The sequence below is a fragment of the Arachis hypogaea genome, chromosome 11 (genome assembly GCF_003086295.3).
Source record: "Arachis hypogaea cultivar Tifrunner chromosome 11, arahy.Tifrunner.gnm2.J5K5, whole genome shotgun sequence".
NCBI classification, from domain to species: domain Eukaryota; kingdom Viridiplantae; phylum Streptophyta; class Magnoliopsida; order Fabales; family Fabaceae; genus Arachis; species Arachis hypogaea.
Window position 1 is genome coordinate 93,753,513 of NC_092046.1, and position 15,524 is coordinate 93,769,036.

Consider the following 15,524-nt stretch of genomic DNA (forward strand, 5'->3'; position numbering starts at 1 on the left):
TGGCATCACAACAACAAACTTAAAGGTTGCTTGTCCCTAAGCAAGTACTGAAACATAAGAATGATGAATGAAAGAACAAGAGAAACAAGTTCTTATTATAGAAGTAAAGTTCTTGGTTTATGGGGTTTCATGCATAGCAACTTAGGTTCATTCCTTTATTGGTTTCCAGGTCCTCATCATGCTTTTGAATACTTGCTTAATTGCATCTTATGAGATCTTTTTTCCTTGATATCCCTTTTTTTCAGGGTTTATTGCATTCTTAGGCTAAGTGCTCTGTGAGAGGGCAACTCTTTAAAATAAGCTTTTAGCCAACACTCCCGAACCAGTTGGTTCAAGGTGTTAGGTGTTGAAACACCCCTAAGGACCTACTCTCTCAAGTCTCTCTTCCCCATACATGCACACTACAGGCATATGGTTTATTATTTTCTTTTACTTGAGGTCTTGGTGTCCAGCATCTCTTTGGATCACTAAATGTTCTGTAGCAAGATTGCTCTTGATAGTGGATTTTCAGTTGATAATCCCGGGTTAGTTAACCCAAGTTACCAAGTGATGAAGCACTCCAGAGAACTTATTCATCCAAGCAGATCCTTTGTACAGGAACACCACAGACACATCCCTCATGATTTAAACCTTTGGTGCCTAGCCTTATTTCTTATTATTTTTCTTTCTTTTTCAAACTCTTATTGTCCTTTCTCTTTTTCTTATTGTGGTCTTGTTGTTTACCTAGTCTCATAGAATGTGCTTCAAGCATGTAATTCAATACACATGAGTGCCCTCATACCTTATAGGTGATCCAACTTAGCTAATCTATTACCATACCACGAACCTTGAGGACTTACTTCATAATATGAACCCCACTCTGGTTTTTCATAACATTTTTCTTTTATTTAACCTTAAAGAGCAAGCATACAATTAAGCAAGGTGAAAGTGAAAACAAGTAACTTGGACCAACACACATATGACAAAAGTAAAGAAAACAAACACTAGATTCTAGTGACTTAAACTAAAGAGTAACTATCAACAGGGGCACATTCAGACTTCCGATTTGAACATTCCTAAGCAAATGGAATCAAGTAAAAACACAACCTTTTGCTGGTGACTTTTGGCTCTCCCTTTGTTGTCATCATCCATAACTTTTGTATCCTTCTTTGCCTCCTTGGATGATGGTGCACCGTTTTTCTAGAAGATTGATCGGATTCCTGCAAGGTTATTAGAAATTGTTTGTTCCCAAAGCACTTGGAAACTAGTTAGCATGAATTTCTGAACTCAATTTGGTGTGTGAACACCAAACATAGTTTCTTGCTTAATGCAATAGATTGAATACATGCAGAAAACCTCATGTGCTTTTATTAATAAAATGACTATGGACTAGAAACTAAACTATTGTTAAGTGGTTTCCCTGATTGGTTAGGGCTAGCAACTTGTCATTGAAGAGGTGTAGTGTGATTCTAACTGAAATCTTTGGTGAAACACCAAACTTAGAATTACACATTCACTCTTGGATTGTTTTGGTGTGCAATACCAAACTTAGCTCCTCACAATACAGGGAAAACTACTTGTAACTTTTATTGAAATGATCATGAAAAGGAAACTACCTTAGGTTGGGTTGCCTCCCAACGAAACGCTCTTTTAGCGTCGCTAGCTCGACGATTTCTCCATTAGTTGAGATGATACTTTATTTTGGGGTTTTCCCCCATGTTGCCCATGTAGTGTTTGAGCCTTTGTCCGTTCACAGTAAAAGTCCTCTTTGAACTTTCCTCTATGATTTCTATGTGTCCATATAGCGAGACCTTTGTGACAAGAAAGGGTCCTGACCACCTTGATTTGAGTTTCCCAGGGAAAGTCTCAATTTGGAGTTGTAGAGGAGCACTTGCTGTCCTTTTTCGAAGCTCCTGGGTGTCAGATGGAGGTCGTGCCTTCTCTTTGCCTTTTCTTTATAGATCTTGGCATTTTCATATGCTTGAGATCTAAACTCCTCCATTTCCTGCAGCTGCAAGACCCTTTTTTTACTAGCAACAATGCTATCAAAATTTAGTAGCTTGAGAGCCCAGAGGGCTTTGTGTTCCAGCTCCAATGGTAAATGACAGGCCTTTCCATACACCAGTTGATATGGGGACATCCCGATTGGTGTTTTGAATGCCGTTCTGTATGCCCAAAGAGCATCATCTAGCTTCTTTGACCAGTCCTTTCTTAATGCTCCTACGGTCTTTTCCAGAATCCTTTTCAACTCTCTGTTAGATATCTCGATTTGCCCACTTGTTTGGGGGTGGTAAGGTGTGGCAACCTTGTGTTTTACCCCATATCGTAGGAGAAGAGCTTCTAGTGGTCTGTTACAAAAATGGCTCCCTACATCACTGATGAGTGCTTGTGGGACTCCGAATCGGCTAAAAATATTCTTTCTGAGGAAGTTCATGACCACCTTGTTATCATTCGTTGGGGTTGCAATAGCCTCTACCCACTTGGATACGTAATCCACTGCTACCAAGATATACTTGTTGGAATATGAGGTTGGGAAGGGTCCCATGAAATTGATTCCCCAAACATCGAACAGTTCCAGCTCTAAGATGAAGTTCTGTGGCATCTCATTTCTTTTGGGTAAGTTTCTAGCTCTTTGACATTCATTGCAGTTCTTTACTAGTTCTTTGGCATCTTTGAAAAGGGTGGGCCAAAAGAATCCACTTTGTAACACCTTCTGAAACACATCTTCTCAGGATTCCATCTGAACACTTCTTGAAGAGATATGGCTCATCCCAGACAAAATATTTAGCATCATTGATGATTTTTCTTTTTTGATGTTTATTGATCTCTGGAGGCAAGGCCCCAGTTGCCTTGAAATTTGCAATGTCTGCAAACTAGGGTGCTTTGTAAACCGTCATTAACTGTTCATCTGGGAAGAACTCATTTACACTTGCATCATGTGTTCCACCTTTGTCATGAGGGATTCTGGATAGGTGATCGGCTACCTTGTTCTCCACTCCTTTCTTGTCTCTAATTTCAATATTGAATTCCTGCAACAACAAGATCCATCTTATCAGTCTTGGTTTTGATTCCTGCTTGGCAAACAAATATTTAAGTGCTGTGTAATCTGTGAAAACAATCATTTTGGCACCAATGAGGTATGATCTAAACTTGTCAAATGCAAAAACTATTGCCAGCAACTCCTTTTCAGTAGTGGTATAGTTTCTTTGAGTGTCATTGAGGACTTTGCTGGCATAGTATATCACATGGACCAAATTATCTTTCCTCTGTCCTAACACTGCCCCAACTGCAAAATCAGATGCATTGCACATCAGTTCAAATGGTAAGTTCCAATCAGGTGGGGAAATGATAGGGGCGGAGGACAGCCTCTTTTTCAAGTTTTCGAATGCTAGCATGCACTTTTCATCAAAGACAAATGGTGTATCAGATACAAGGAGATTGCTTAAGGGCTTGGCTATCTTTGAAAAATCTTTAATAAACCTTCTGTAAAAGCCAACATGCCCTAAAAAGCTCCTAATTGCCTTGACATCACTTGGTGGGGGTAATTTTTCAATGAGTTCCACCTTAGCTCTGTCTACCTCAATGCCTTGGTTAGAAACCTTATGGCTAAGGACTATTCCTCCTGTCACCATAAAGTGACATTTTTCCCAATTCAAGACCAGATTGGTCTCTTGACATCTTTTTAATACTAATGCAAGGTGATTTAGGCAATTAGGAAAGGAATCCCTGAATACTGAAAAGTCATCCATACAGACTTCAATAAATTTCTCTATCATATCTGAGAAGATAGAAAGCATGCAGTGTTGAAACAGTACAGGAGCATTACATAGCCCAAATGGCATGCGCCTGTATGCAAACACTCCATATGGGTAAGTAAATGATGTTTTCTCCTGGTCTCTCGGATCAACCACTATTTGATTATATCTTGAGTAACCATCTAGAAAACAGTAATATGCGTGTCCTGCAAGTCTTTCCAGCATCTGATCCATGAAGGGGAGTGGGAAGTGATCTTTTCTTGTAGCTTCATTTAGTTTTTTGTAGTCAATGCACATCCTCCATCCTGTGACCATTCTTGTAGGGATGAGTTCGTTCCTCTCATTGAGTACTACTGTTATTCCTCCTTTCTTGGGGACCACTTGGACGGGGCTGACCCATGGGCTATCCGAAATTGGGTAGATTACAACTCCTTGCCACAGCTTCATGACTTCCTTCTGTACCACTTCTTTCATGACTAGATATAGCCTCCTTTGGGGTTGGATGGAGGTTTTGGCATCATCTTTCGACAATATCTTATGCATGCATATGGCCGAACTGATTCCCTTCAGGTCAGCGAGGGTCCATCCAATGGCATCCTTATGCTTTTGTAACACATGGAGTAGTTCCTCCTCTTGTTCTTGGCTGAGGGCTGAGTTTATGATCACTGGGTAACTTTCATTCTCTCCTAAATATGCATATTTGAGAGTGGGCGGCAGTGCTTTGAGTTCAAGTTTGGGTGCTTCTTTTCTTTCATTCTCCTCCTCTAGTGTGCCCTGAACATGAACCTCAACTGTTGCAGCCTTTTCGCTTGATGCTGATTCCTCTTCTTCTGTTAACCCCTCTAGTTCTTCTTCTTCAAAAGTCTCTTGTACTGCATCTTCCAGTAAATCCAAACTCATACATTCTCCCAATGGTTCTTGTGGGTAACTCATGGCCTTGAACACATTGAATATCATCTTCTCATTGTGTATTCTAAGGGTAAGTTCACCCTTTTGGACATCAATGATAGCTCCGGCAGTGGCTAAGAATGGTCTTCCCAGGATGGTAGAAGCATTGGCCCCTTCCTTCATATCCAACACTACAAAGTCTGCTGGGAAGATAAAGTCTCCTACCTTCACCAACAAGTCTTCTACTATGCCGTGGGGAAAATTGAATGATCGGTCTGCTAGTTGCAGGGCCATTTTTGTTGGCTTGGCCTCCTCAATCCTCATTTTTCTCATCATTGCTACAGACATCAGATTTATGCTGGCTCCTAAATCACATAGAGCCTTTTCCACTGTGATTTCCCCTATAATACAAGGAATCTGGAAGCTCCTAGGATCCTTCAATTTCTGTGGTAGTTTGTGCTGAATGATGGCACTACATTCTTCAGTTAATATCACAGTCTCGTTGTCCTTCCAGCTTCTCTTCTTGGTCATTAATTCCATTAAGAAATTGGCATAGGGCAGCATTTGCTCTATTGCTTCAGCAAAGTGTATGTTAATCTGTAGTTTCTTGTAGATTTCTAAAAATCTTGAGAATTGGCTGTCATCCCCCTTCTTCTTCAATTACTGAGGGTATGGGACTTTTGGAACGTATGGCTTCAGCACTTCTCCTTCTTGATGTGAATTGGAAGTGGGAACTTGAACTTCATCTTGTTCCTTTTCCTTTTCATTTGAGTCATTCTCTTGTGGTTTCTTGGAGGTCTCCTTCAATTCCTTCCCACTTCTGAGGGTGATAGCCTGACACTCCTCCCTTGGGTTTGAATCAGTGTTGCTGCAAAGGTTGTGGCTGGGAACTTGCTTAAATAGGTAGCCGATTTGTGTTTCAAGTTTCTTGATGGCAGCATCTTGATCCTGCATATTGGATCGCACTTCCTCTTGGAACATTTTACTATCTTGGATTTCTTTGCATATGCCTTCAAGTAGAGTCTCAATCCTTGAGAGTCTATCTTCGGATGATGGTGAGTTGAGATTGGAGGGATGAGAAGGGCCATTTTGGTTTTGATATGGATGTTGAGAGGTATTGTTAGGTGGGTGCTGATATGATCTCTGTGTGGAATGTTGATGAGTTGCATTGTTGTTGGGGTTTTGACATCTCTGATCTTGGCCTTGATCTTGTTGATTTCCCTACCCAAAGTTTGGGTGGTTCCTCCAACCAGGATTATACGTTTTGGAGTATGGATCATGGGTCTACCTGGGTGAATTCCCAATGTAGTTGGCTTGTTCCTAGTCACCCTCATCCTCAAAATTTACTCCTTGTTGGGCTGCTGATGAGGTGGTGATTGCTGCCACCTGGTTCCTTTCCATCTTCTTGGTAAGGTTAGCCAGCTGCTTGGTGATCATCTTGTTTTGAGCCAGCAGTGCGTCCATGTTGTTCAGCTCCATCACTCCTGTAGTATTGCCCCTTTCAGAAGGATAGAAGTAATCATTCTCAGCTACAGTCTCAATGACATCTATGGCTTCTTCAATGGTCTTCTTCTTGTTCAGAGATCCCCCAGATGAGTGATCTACTGCCTTCTTTGATTCGTAAGAAAGATCCTCATAAAAAATATGTAATTGCACCCATTCATTGAACATGTCTGGCGGGCACCTTCTTGTCAAGTCCTTAAACCTCTCCCATGCTTCATAGAGAGTTTCACCATCTTGTTGCCTGAAGGTTTGTACCTTAGCTCTCAACCTGTTAATTCTTTGAGGAGGGTAGAATCTCGCCAAGAATTTGTTCACCACCACTTTCCAGGTTGTTAGACTCTCATTCGGGAAGGATTCCAGCCATTTAGCTGCTTTATCGTTAAGTGAGAAGGGAAACAAAAGCAGTCTATAAGTGTCAAGATGAACACCATTAGACTTCACAGTATCACATATCCTTAGGAAAGTGGTGAGATGTTGATTGGGGTCTTCTTGGGCACTTCCTCCGAATGCACAATTGTTCTGGACTAGGGTGATGAGCTAGGGCTTTAGTTCAAAATTATTGGCATGTATGGTTGGCTTTTGGATGCTACTTCCACAATTTTCTAGGTTTGGATTGATATAAGAGCCTAGAACTCTTCTCTCTTGCCCAGCATGATTCGCTGGACCTTCTCTGCCATGGTTGTGAGCATCTTCTTCATGGTGGTTCTCCATATTCTCCTCCATGTCTGGTTCAAAGTACTTTTCCTCCTCCTCAGCACCAACGACTCTCTTTCCTCTTGCATCCTTCCTTAATCTAATGAAGGTCCTCTCAGGTTCGGAATCAAAGGAAGTTGAAGCCCCGCTTTTTCTACCTGTCATACAACCAACAAGGCAAAAAGTAAGAGAGAAATTGAATGGAGAAATTACTCTTGTTAGGAATGCTGTTAGTGTAAGTGGTGCAATATATCAAACAGTTAGTGGGTTGGTTAACTGACTTGTAATTAATGACAAAAAACACAACAAATTGGTAAGGGTTAAAGGGGAGAAAATAGGTAAAACTGAAAGTAAATCACTCAAATGGAATTAATACAAAACAAAAGAAAAAATGCTCAATCTAGTTATCCTCCAACTTAATCATTGTTGATACAAAATCAATCCCCGGCAACGGCGCCATAAACTTGTTGCACGAAAACTTGTCTCTCAACAATTTCCCTCGGTAAGTATACTGAATTTTCGTCAAGTAAAAACTCACAATAGAGTGAGGCTGAATCCCACATGGATTGATTGGTCAAGAAACTTTAATTAGACGAATGTTCTAGTTGAGCTAAGCAGAAATTAAGTTGAGGAATTGCAGAAAGTTAAATGGCGGGAAAGTAAATAACGAAAAATGTAAATGCTGGAAATAAAGGGTAGAATGTAAATGGCGAAAAGTAAATTGCAGAATCTTAAATGGGAATTTGGGAAGATGAGCAAAAACGTAAATGGCAGATAATAAAGAGAATGGGTAAGATCAGAAATGGGGATTCATTGGGCTCAGGAGATGTTGGCTTTTGGTCCTTCGCAAACGCTATTGGTATTCACCTTTTTCCAATATCGTTGCTTCTTGCTTCTTTTCCCCTCGTTAGTGATCCGCGTTAGTGTAACTAACGTGGCCCTTAACGTGGGCATGCCCAAGCTTCGAGAGCGTTAGTGACACTTACCTTTGTAACTAATGCTTCAAACGCCCCTTCTTCCCACGTTAGTGTCTCACGTTAATTGCATTAACATAACCACTAACGTGGTGGTGATTGCCATCTCCAACGTTAGTGACAAAGGTGAGTGTCACTAACGTTGGCCCATCATTCCTTCCTCCACGTTAGCTTCCACATTAATGTAATTACATTAACGTGGCAACTAACGTGGGCAATATTGGCTTAGTCCAACGTTAGTGAAAAAGGTGAGTGTCACTAACGTTGGCGATTCCTTATTCCTCCCACGTTAGAGTTCACGTTAATGTAATTAACGTGACTCTTAACGTGGCCAAGTGTGCCTTTTTTGGAACGTTAGTGGCATTCACTTTTACCACTAACGTTGGAGCTTCCCTTTTCCTCCACATTAGCTTCCACGTTAATGTAATTAACGTGGGCTATGATGGCTTTCGAAGGCGTTATTGGTGATCACTTTTTCCATTAACGTTGCAAGCTAGCTCCCATTCCACGTTAGTGGTCACGTTAGTTAGACTAACGTGGCTCTTCCTTGCTTCCTTTGTCCTGAAAGAAAATAAAGTGCATCAAAGCTTGGTTCTTAATCATGAGATCATGCATCATCCATTTTATCATTCAATTCATGCATAATTCTCATGAAATCATGTAAAGTTCACAATGTTTGCTTGAATCAATATGTAAGTGAATATTTACCCAAAACTTGCTTATTTACTAAGAAAATACATGAAACTACCCTAAAATAGTAAAGAAAAGGTCAGTAAAATTGGCCAAAATGCCCTGGCATCACAACTCAACTATGAGAAGGAATTTCAAGCATGGTTTCATGTTTCCTTTTCCAAGGTTCCCATGAAACCCAATTTGCATTCAACTTCTTTTCCAAGATGATTGAATGCTAGACTTGAAAAACGAAATTCCTCCTAGCAAATCAAAGAGAGATAAAAAGAAGAAGAAATTCACTGTCATTAATCCATCAAGTATAACAGAGCTCCCTCTCCCAATGAGAGGGAGTTTAGCTACTCATAGCTTAGAAAAAAGTACAAGAGATGGAAGAAGATGAAGAGAAGTGTAAGAGTAAAACTCAACTAATTCCTCCACTAGCCAACCAATCAACCCCTTTTTCAGTACTCTCAAGGGTTATTTATACTAATCCTTTTACTAGAAATAAAAATTACAAAAAGGAAAATAAAATTACAATTGAAAATTAAAGGAAAAACTAATTAAATTGAGCCATGTGCCTGGCGTGTGAGTGGCGTGCCACGCCCAGCTCCTTAACTTGGCTTGGCATTCCGTGCTTGGCTTCCAAGTGGCCCGCCTCCTTTGTGTGTAACGACCCAACTTCCAATACGTCATGATCGTACCAAAAGTAAGGCGTTACTGACTTGTTTTCCTTATTAACTATTTACTATTAAGCCTTTAGTTCGATATCGCGATTCAATTTTAGTAAAAATACCAGAAATTTTTGTTTTTGTTTATTAAAATCATATAGCAAACATCACCAAGTAATAATAATCACATAATTACTAATAATAATTTCTGTCATACAAAAGATTTAAAATAAAACTTAGATACAAATCCTATCCCTCTGTATAAAATAAAAATCTTAAGCAATAAGGGCGAAGGAACTCTATGAAAGCAAATTAACTCATAAATAAATTATAGAATCGCCCGCAGCTTCAACTGAATCTTCGTACCTGTGTCACTGAAAGGGTGGAAAATTTGGGGTGAGAACAAACCACACGTTCTCAGTAGGGAATGGGAATGCCGTAAAAGTAATGATTAACATGCAAATAATTAACTTTGCTTAATAAACATTCTTTATCAACCCTTTGAAATACTTTTTAATCTTACTTTAGATAAATAGTTACTTTCTTTAGATTCCTAAACCCAAAATAGATCTCAATCATAAAATTTGACATATTAAATATCTTTCAGCCACATAATTGATTCTCAGTCACAACAAACAGTTATCAATCATCTCTATACATTCACAGACTACCAGCACAAGTAAGAAACTCAATTAAACACACAAACAAATCACAATAAAACAAACAACAGAATCACAGAGAAGTAATATAAGCAAAGACAACCAAATGCAAATGCACAACCAATATGATGCTTGTCTGTCCTAAGCAGGCCATGAGCTCACGTGTCGATTTACACCCTGCAGCCCGACATTACCTAGGAACAAGTCCCAGATATGGCTTCCCTTTGTGTCCTTAGTGCATATGTGTTGGTGGTAAGAATACCGCTCCTTCGTGACTACCGGCAGTCGGCGCAAAGCCCGACCCCATAATATAGGCACAAGGGGAAACAGTGATCCTCGGTTCGTGGGCGTCCCCGAGATCATTTCACAAACAAAACAGAGAACTTCAGTTCGTGGGTTATACACGAGATCAAAACACAATAACATAGCGATCTTCAGTTCGTGGGTTATACCCGAGATCAATACACAGCAAACATTGATCTTCAGTTCATGGGCTATACCCGAGATCAACATACAACAATTCATGAGTTATTCCCATAATCAATGATTATCAGTCCGTGGGATTTTCCCGCATATAAAATAATTAACAATCTATAGGTTTTCCCCGAGATCAATGATCATTCAGTTCGTGGGTACTTCCCGAATTTTACCAATTATCAATTCATGGATTTTTCCCGTAGTTAAATAACTAACAGTTCGTGGGGTGATGTGTATTTTCGGAAAATGAATAATCGAATCCCAAACACACAAAACTAACCGGCAAGTGCACCGGGTCGTATCAAGTAATAATAACTCACGTGAGTGAGGTCGATCCCACAGTGATTGAAGGATTGAGCAATTTCAGTTTAGTGGTTGATTTATTCAAGCGAATCAAGATTTGGTTGAGTGATTTGTGATTAACAGAATTTAAATTGCATGGAAAGTAAAGGGAATGGGTAAATTGCATGAAATTAAAGAGAACAGAAAATAAAGTGCTGAATCTTAAAGAACAAGAAATTAAATGGCAGAAACTTAGAACGCAAGAAATATAAATTGCAGAATCTTAAAGTGCAAGAAATATAAATGGCTTGAATCGTAAAGGGAATTGGGGATTGAATTTGCAGAAATTAAACAAGGAAAAGAAAAATTCAACAAACAGGAATGTAAAAGATGGATTCAATTAAACCGGATCTTAAATGAAAATGAGAATAAGCTTGGTGTGACAACGAAATAAGGAAATTGAAATTGAAAGCTATAGATCTCAGGACTCAAGAGACTAGATAGCCAAGTCTAGATCTCACTGCCTTCCTAGATCCAGCAAGAACAATTGCAAAGGAAATAAAGAAATGTAAATTGCAGAAGAGTAGAAGAAGAAGCAATTAACAGAGATGGAAACTCAATGCTGAAAATTAAACAAGATCCCAAGGTGAGATTGAAACAGAATTTCTTCAATTCTCCACCCAAGATCCAAAACAAGAAAAGTAAAGATTGCTGAGCAAGAACAAGGAAGAAGTGAGATCAATTCTCCTTCCCAATTCTCTAGAATTCTAAAGCAACAATTCAAAAAAATGTAAAGGTGAGCTCTCTGTAAGTGTTCTCAGAATGCCAAAAGGAAAAACTCCCTAAAACTTAAATCCTAAGCTATTTATACACTTTCTTCAAATGGTCTTCAAGCCTTGAATTGGGCCTTTGCTCTTGATGGAATTGGGTTGATAAAGGCCTTGGTTGATTGCTCTTGGAGTTGGAGAAAGATCCATTGTGAACCGGGTTGAAATCATAAAAGTTTGAGTAAAAGTTTGAGTAAAAGTTTGAGGCAAACTTTTACTCAAACTTTTTATACCAGATTGCTTATGCTTGCTGCTACCAACGTTTGAGCCAAAGTTTGAGGTCAAACTTTTGCTCAAACGTTGGCCCCCTTGTAAATGGGTGTGGCGCCAACGATTGCCAAAAATCTTGTGGCAAACGTTGGCGCAAACTTTTCTCCTCCAGGGTGTGCAAGTGTGGCGCCAACGTTTGCCAAAAAGTTTGAGGCAAACGTTGGCTCAAGCTTTTCTCCTCCAGGGTGTTGGTTTTGTGATGCCAACGTTTGCCAAAAAGTTTGAGCTAAAGTTTGAGGCAAACTTTTGCTCAAGCTTTTTTCCTCTGGAGTGTTTTCAATTCTTCCAAAAGTTTAAGCTAAAGTTTGAGGCAAACTTTAGCTCAAGCTTTTTTTCTCTGGTATGTTTTCAACTCTTTTAAAAGTTTGAGCTAAAGTTTGAGGCAAACTTTGGCTCAAACTTTTTGTTCTCTCTTGCTCCTAGCCCTTCCTTCTTCCTTCAACCTTCTTCAAAACTCTTTTCACCTATCATCAATCAATCAAAAGAATCAAAGCTATGCCCCAAATCATGAGATTGTGTTTCTTTCATAATATATGACAATTATAGCATAAAATCTCATGAAAGTGCATGAATTCATACATGGTTGATTGAATCAAAGGAAACATGGAAATCTACCCAATTGGCTTGCTTATGGCTTAAGAAAGTGCATAAAACCTATTGAAAACAAAAGAAAAAGAATAGTGAAAATAGGCTAAGATGACTTGTCATCACAACACCAAACTTAAAGCTTACTTGTCCCCAAGCAAGAAGAGAATTATGCTCAAAGGTTCTTCCAATCAGAATGGATTTGAAAAATTACATGTACTATCCTGTGAGTGAAGTGATTAAGTGACAGTGGGGTGAACTCTAAATTATATGCTCATGCAAGGGCTTCAGTGCTTACTAGTCCTTACATATTGGGGGTCTTAGGTCCTAGGACTTTCATCCAAATGATATCATGGAGATCTCTCTATAGGTAATCACCTTGAAGCAGCTTATAGTTGCTGTGCTTTGGCCTTGACTCTAAGTGTCATGTCTCAAAGCGGCTCTTTAGATAAACTTTCAATCAATACTCCTAAACCAGTTGGTTTTAAGGTATTAGGTGTTAAAGCACCCCTAAGGATTTACTTGCTCAAGCCTCTTTCTTTGACACAATTCAACCACAAGCATTTACTAGGATAACAACTCTTTGAGTTTTTGTTTCTCCTTTCTTTTCTGCCTAGTAATTGATGCTCAGAGCCTTGGGCCATGTTCTTTTTGTTTTTGTATTTTCTTTATTTTCTTTTGTTTTGTTTGCTGCTTCTTGGATCAATAAATGTTTGAGAATCTCCACAACACTTCTTTGAACTCTATGTCCCGCCTAATAGCTCCCATGCAAGGTTTCATAAGCATGCAACCTCAATACATAATTATACAACTAGAACCACCACTTCTCCTAATCTTTTGCTTGCTTCAAAATTGTTTAATTCCCCAATCCTTCTTTTCAAAGAACTTTCATGTGATGCATCTTTTTGAAAAATTGAGTGCAAACAAGTTTTGGAGAGTATGATGTTGTAAATGATCAAGCATCTTGCTTATTGAATTTCAGAAAGAAAAACTATACTAAACAGACAGATAATCAGGGAAACAAAACCACTCTCAATCATAGCAGTGTTTGATGTAAGATAATCACTTAACAATACAACCTTTTGGAGTTCGCTTGCTTTACTCCTCATCATCATCATCACTGATCCACACATTCCTCTTTCATCTCTTTGGTTGATGATGCTTAATCCTTCCAAAAGCTTGTATGATGCTCTGCAATGATATTGAAAGTTGCTTGTTCCCCAAGCACTTGAAAAATGGTTAGCATGCATGATTTATTTGTGGGCCTTTTAAACTTACTTTAGTGTGGGAACACCAAACTTAGTACCTTGCCAATGGTTCTCATGCATCAGATTAACCATGTGTGAAACTTTTTTTTTCTTTTTCAAAAGTAATAAACTGAAAACTAGGAAACAGCAGAATAGTTAACTAGTTTATCTAAATGCTTGAAGCTAGCATTATGCAGAAAGTGGGAATGCGTTTTATGATGAAATTTTGGTGGAACACCAAACTTAGAATCCTTCATTCTCCCTTAGATTGTTTTGGTGTGCAACACCAAACTTAGCTTCTTGCAATATAGATGAAGTTAATTAACCTTTTTATTAAAATAACTATGGAAAGAAAACTACCTCAGGTTGGGTTGCCTCCCAACAAGCGCTCTTTTATTGTCATTAGCTTGACATCCTTCATTTTCTGATCATGGAAGTTGAGGCTTCTGTTGCCTTTGGTTTCCCCCTCTCACCGTGGGCTTTTCCTTGATGATTGTTTCTTTTCCCGTAGCCTTCTCACTTTTTTCCATAACTGCTTTCCCTTTCAACCCAGCAGCTTTTTCACTGTTCTTTGGGTCATCTTCAGTGGCCCTTAGGGATATATTTGCCTCTCTCTCGCCCAATTCAGCAAGATTTTGAACCAGTTGTTCCATTTGCTTTTCAACTCTTCTGAGTGAGGCCTCTTGGTTCCTGCTTATCATCTCTTGATTTTTCCTTATTTCTTCCTGCTCTACTGTCATCATTTCTTGAACCTTCATGTATCTTTCCATCATCATTTCTAGGACATAGAGTCTTTGAGAGTTTGGAAATTATTGTGGTTGTGTCAACTGTGATGGTTGATGAGAGTCATTTTGGGCGAGTTGTGAGGCAGGATGGGGTTGGAAGTGTGTGCATTGGGGTGGTGCGTGATGGTTGTTGTTGTGGGGGTGGTTTTTATGCTGGTTTTTGAAATTGGGGTTGTTACAGTTGAAGTCCCTTGGTCTTTGATTTTGGTTTTTAACCCCCCTCCAGTTGGATTGAGTTCTCCAGGGTGGGTTGTACACATCATTCTGAGTCCTACGTTGGAACATGCTTGAGGAGCTATTTGGAGAGTGTGAACGCTCATGACTGTGTTGCTCATAGTTAATTACTCCAGAACCGTTTTCAGATTGATTCCAATAATGGGGATTTTGAGGTGAGTTCTGTGCATTTGCCACAGCATGTTGCAGTTCATCTACTTTTCTGTTAATCAGCTCCAATTATTGCTTAAGCTGTTGATGTATCTGCTCGCTTTGGGCCATGATTGCACGAATACCTTCAATTTCCTTCTCTTGTGCGAATGGTTGCACTCTTACCTCTGGTTTAACAGTTCTCTGAGGTGGCTTCATCTTGACTAGGAGTTCACTCATTAGTTCTTCCCATCCGATGATGTTTCCTTGTGGGAAAGCTTCAAACCACTGAACAATGTCGTTCATGGTAATGAGTGGTTGCTTGTCATCTAAGGTGGGGATATTACTCCCCTACTTACTAGAATTCTTTGAGTTCCCCTCCATGATCTACACAATCACAAACTGTCCAAATGAAGATTGAATATATTCATGCCCAAAATGTGATCGGAAAATTAGCTGACACGATGTATCAAACAGTTGATAGGCTTGAAAGATTAATGAAAGAAAATTGCTTCTCTCTTATATTCAACAGGCAAAAACATAAGAATCACACAATGCCAGAGAAACCAGGAAAACTTCAATCTATTGCTAGAATGAAGTTTAGTTTAAGCAAAATTTCAAACAGTTAGCGTGTTAGTCAAAAATTAGAGAAAAAGAAAAGAAAAAGTGTTTGATCTAGATCTCCACTTCACGTAATCATTGTCAATCTATTTCAATCCCCGGCAACGGCGCCAAAAACTTGATGTGTATTTTCGGAAAACGAATAATCGAATCCCAAACACACAAAACTAATCGGCAAGTGCACCGGGTCGTATCAAGTAATAATAACTCACGTGAGTGAGGTCGATCCCACAGGGATTGAAGGATTGAGCAATTTCAGTTTAGTGGTTGATTTAG

At 39.3% G+C, this 15,524-nt stretch overlaps 1 non-coding gene across 1 annotated transcript; it reads left to right on the forward strand.

Moving 5' to 3' along the window:
* The first annotated feature begins 6,291 nt into the window (after window positions 1-6,291).
* On the forward strand, window positions 6,292-6,395 carry LOC112725528 (small nucleolar RNA R71). The gene has a single exon (XR_003164631.1). It is a non-coding gene; the product is annotated as a small nucleolar RNA R71 (small nucleolar RNA).
* Window positions 6,396-15,524: the final 9,129 nt, after the last annotated feature.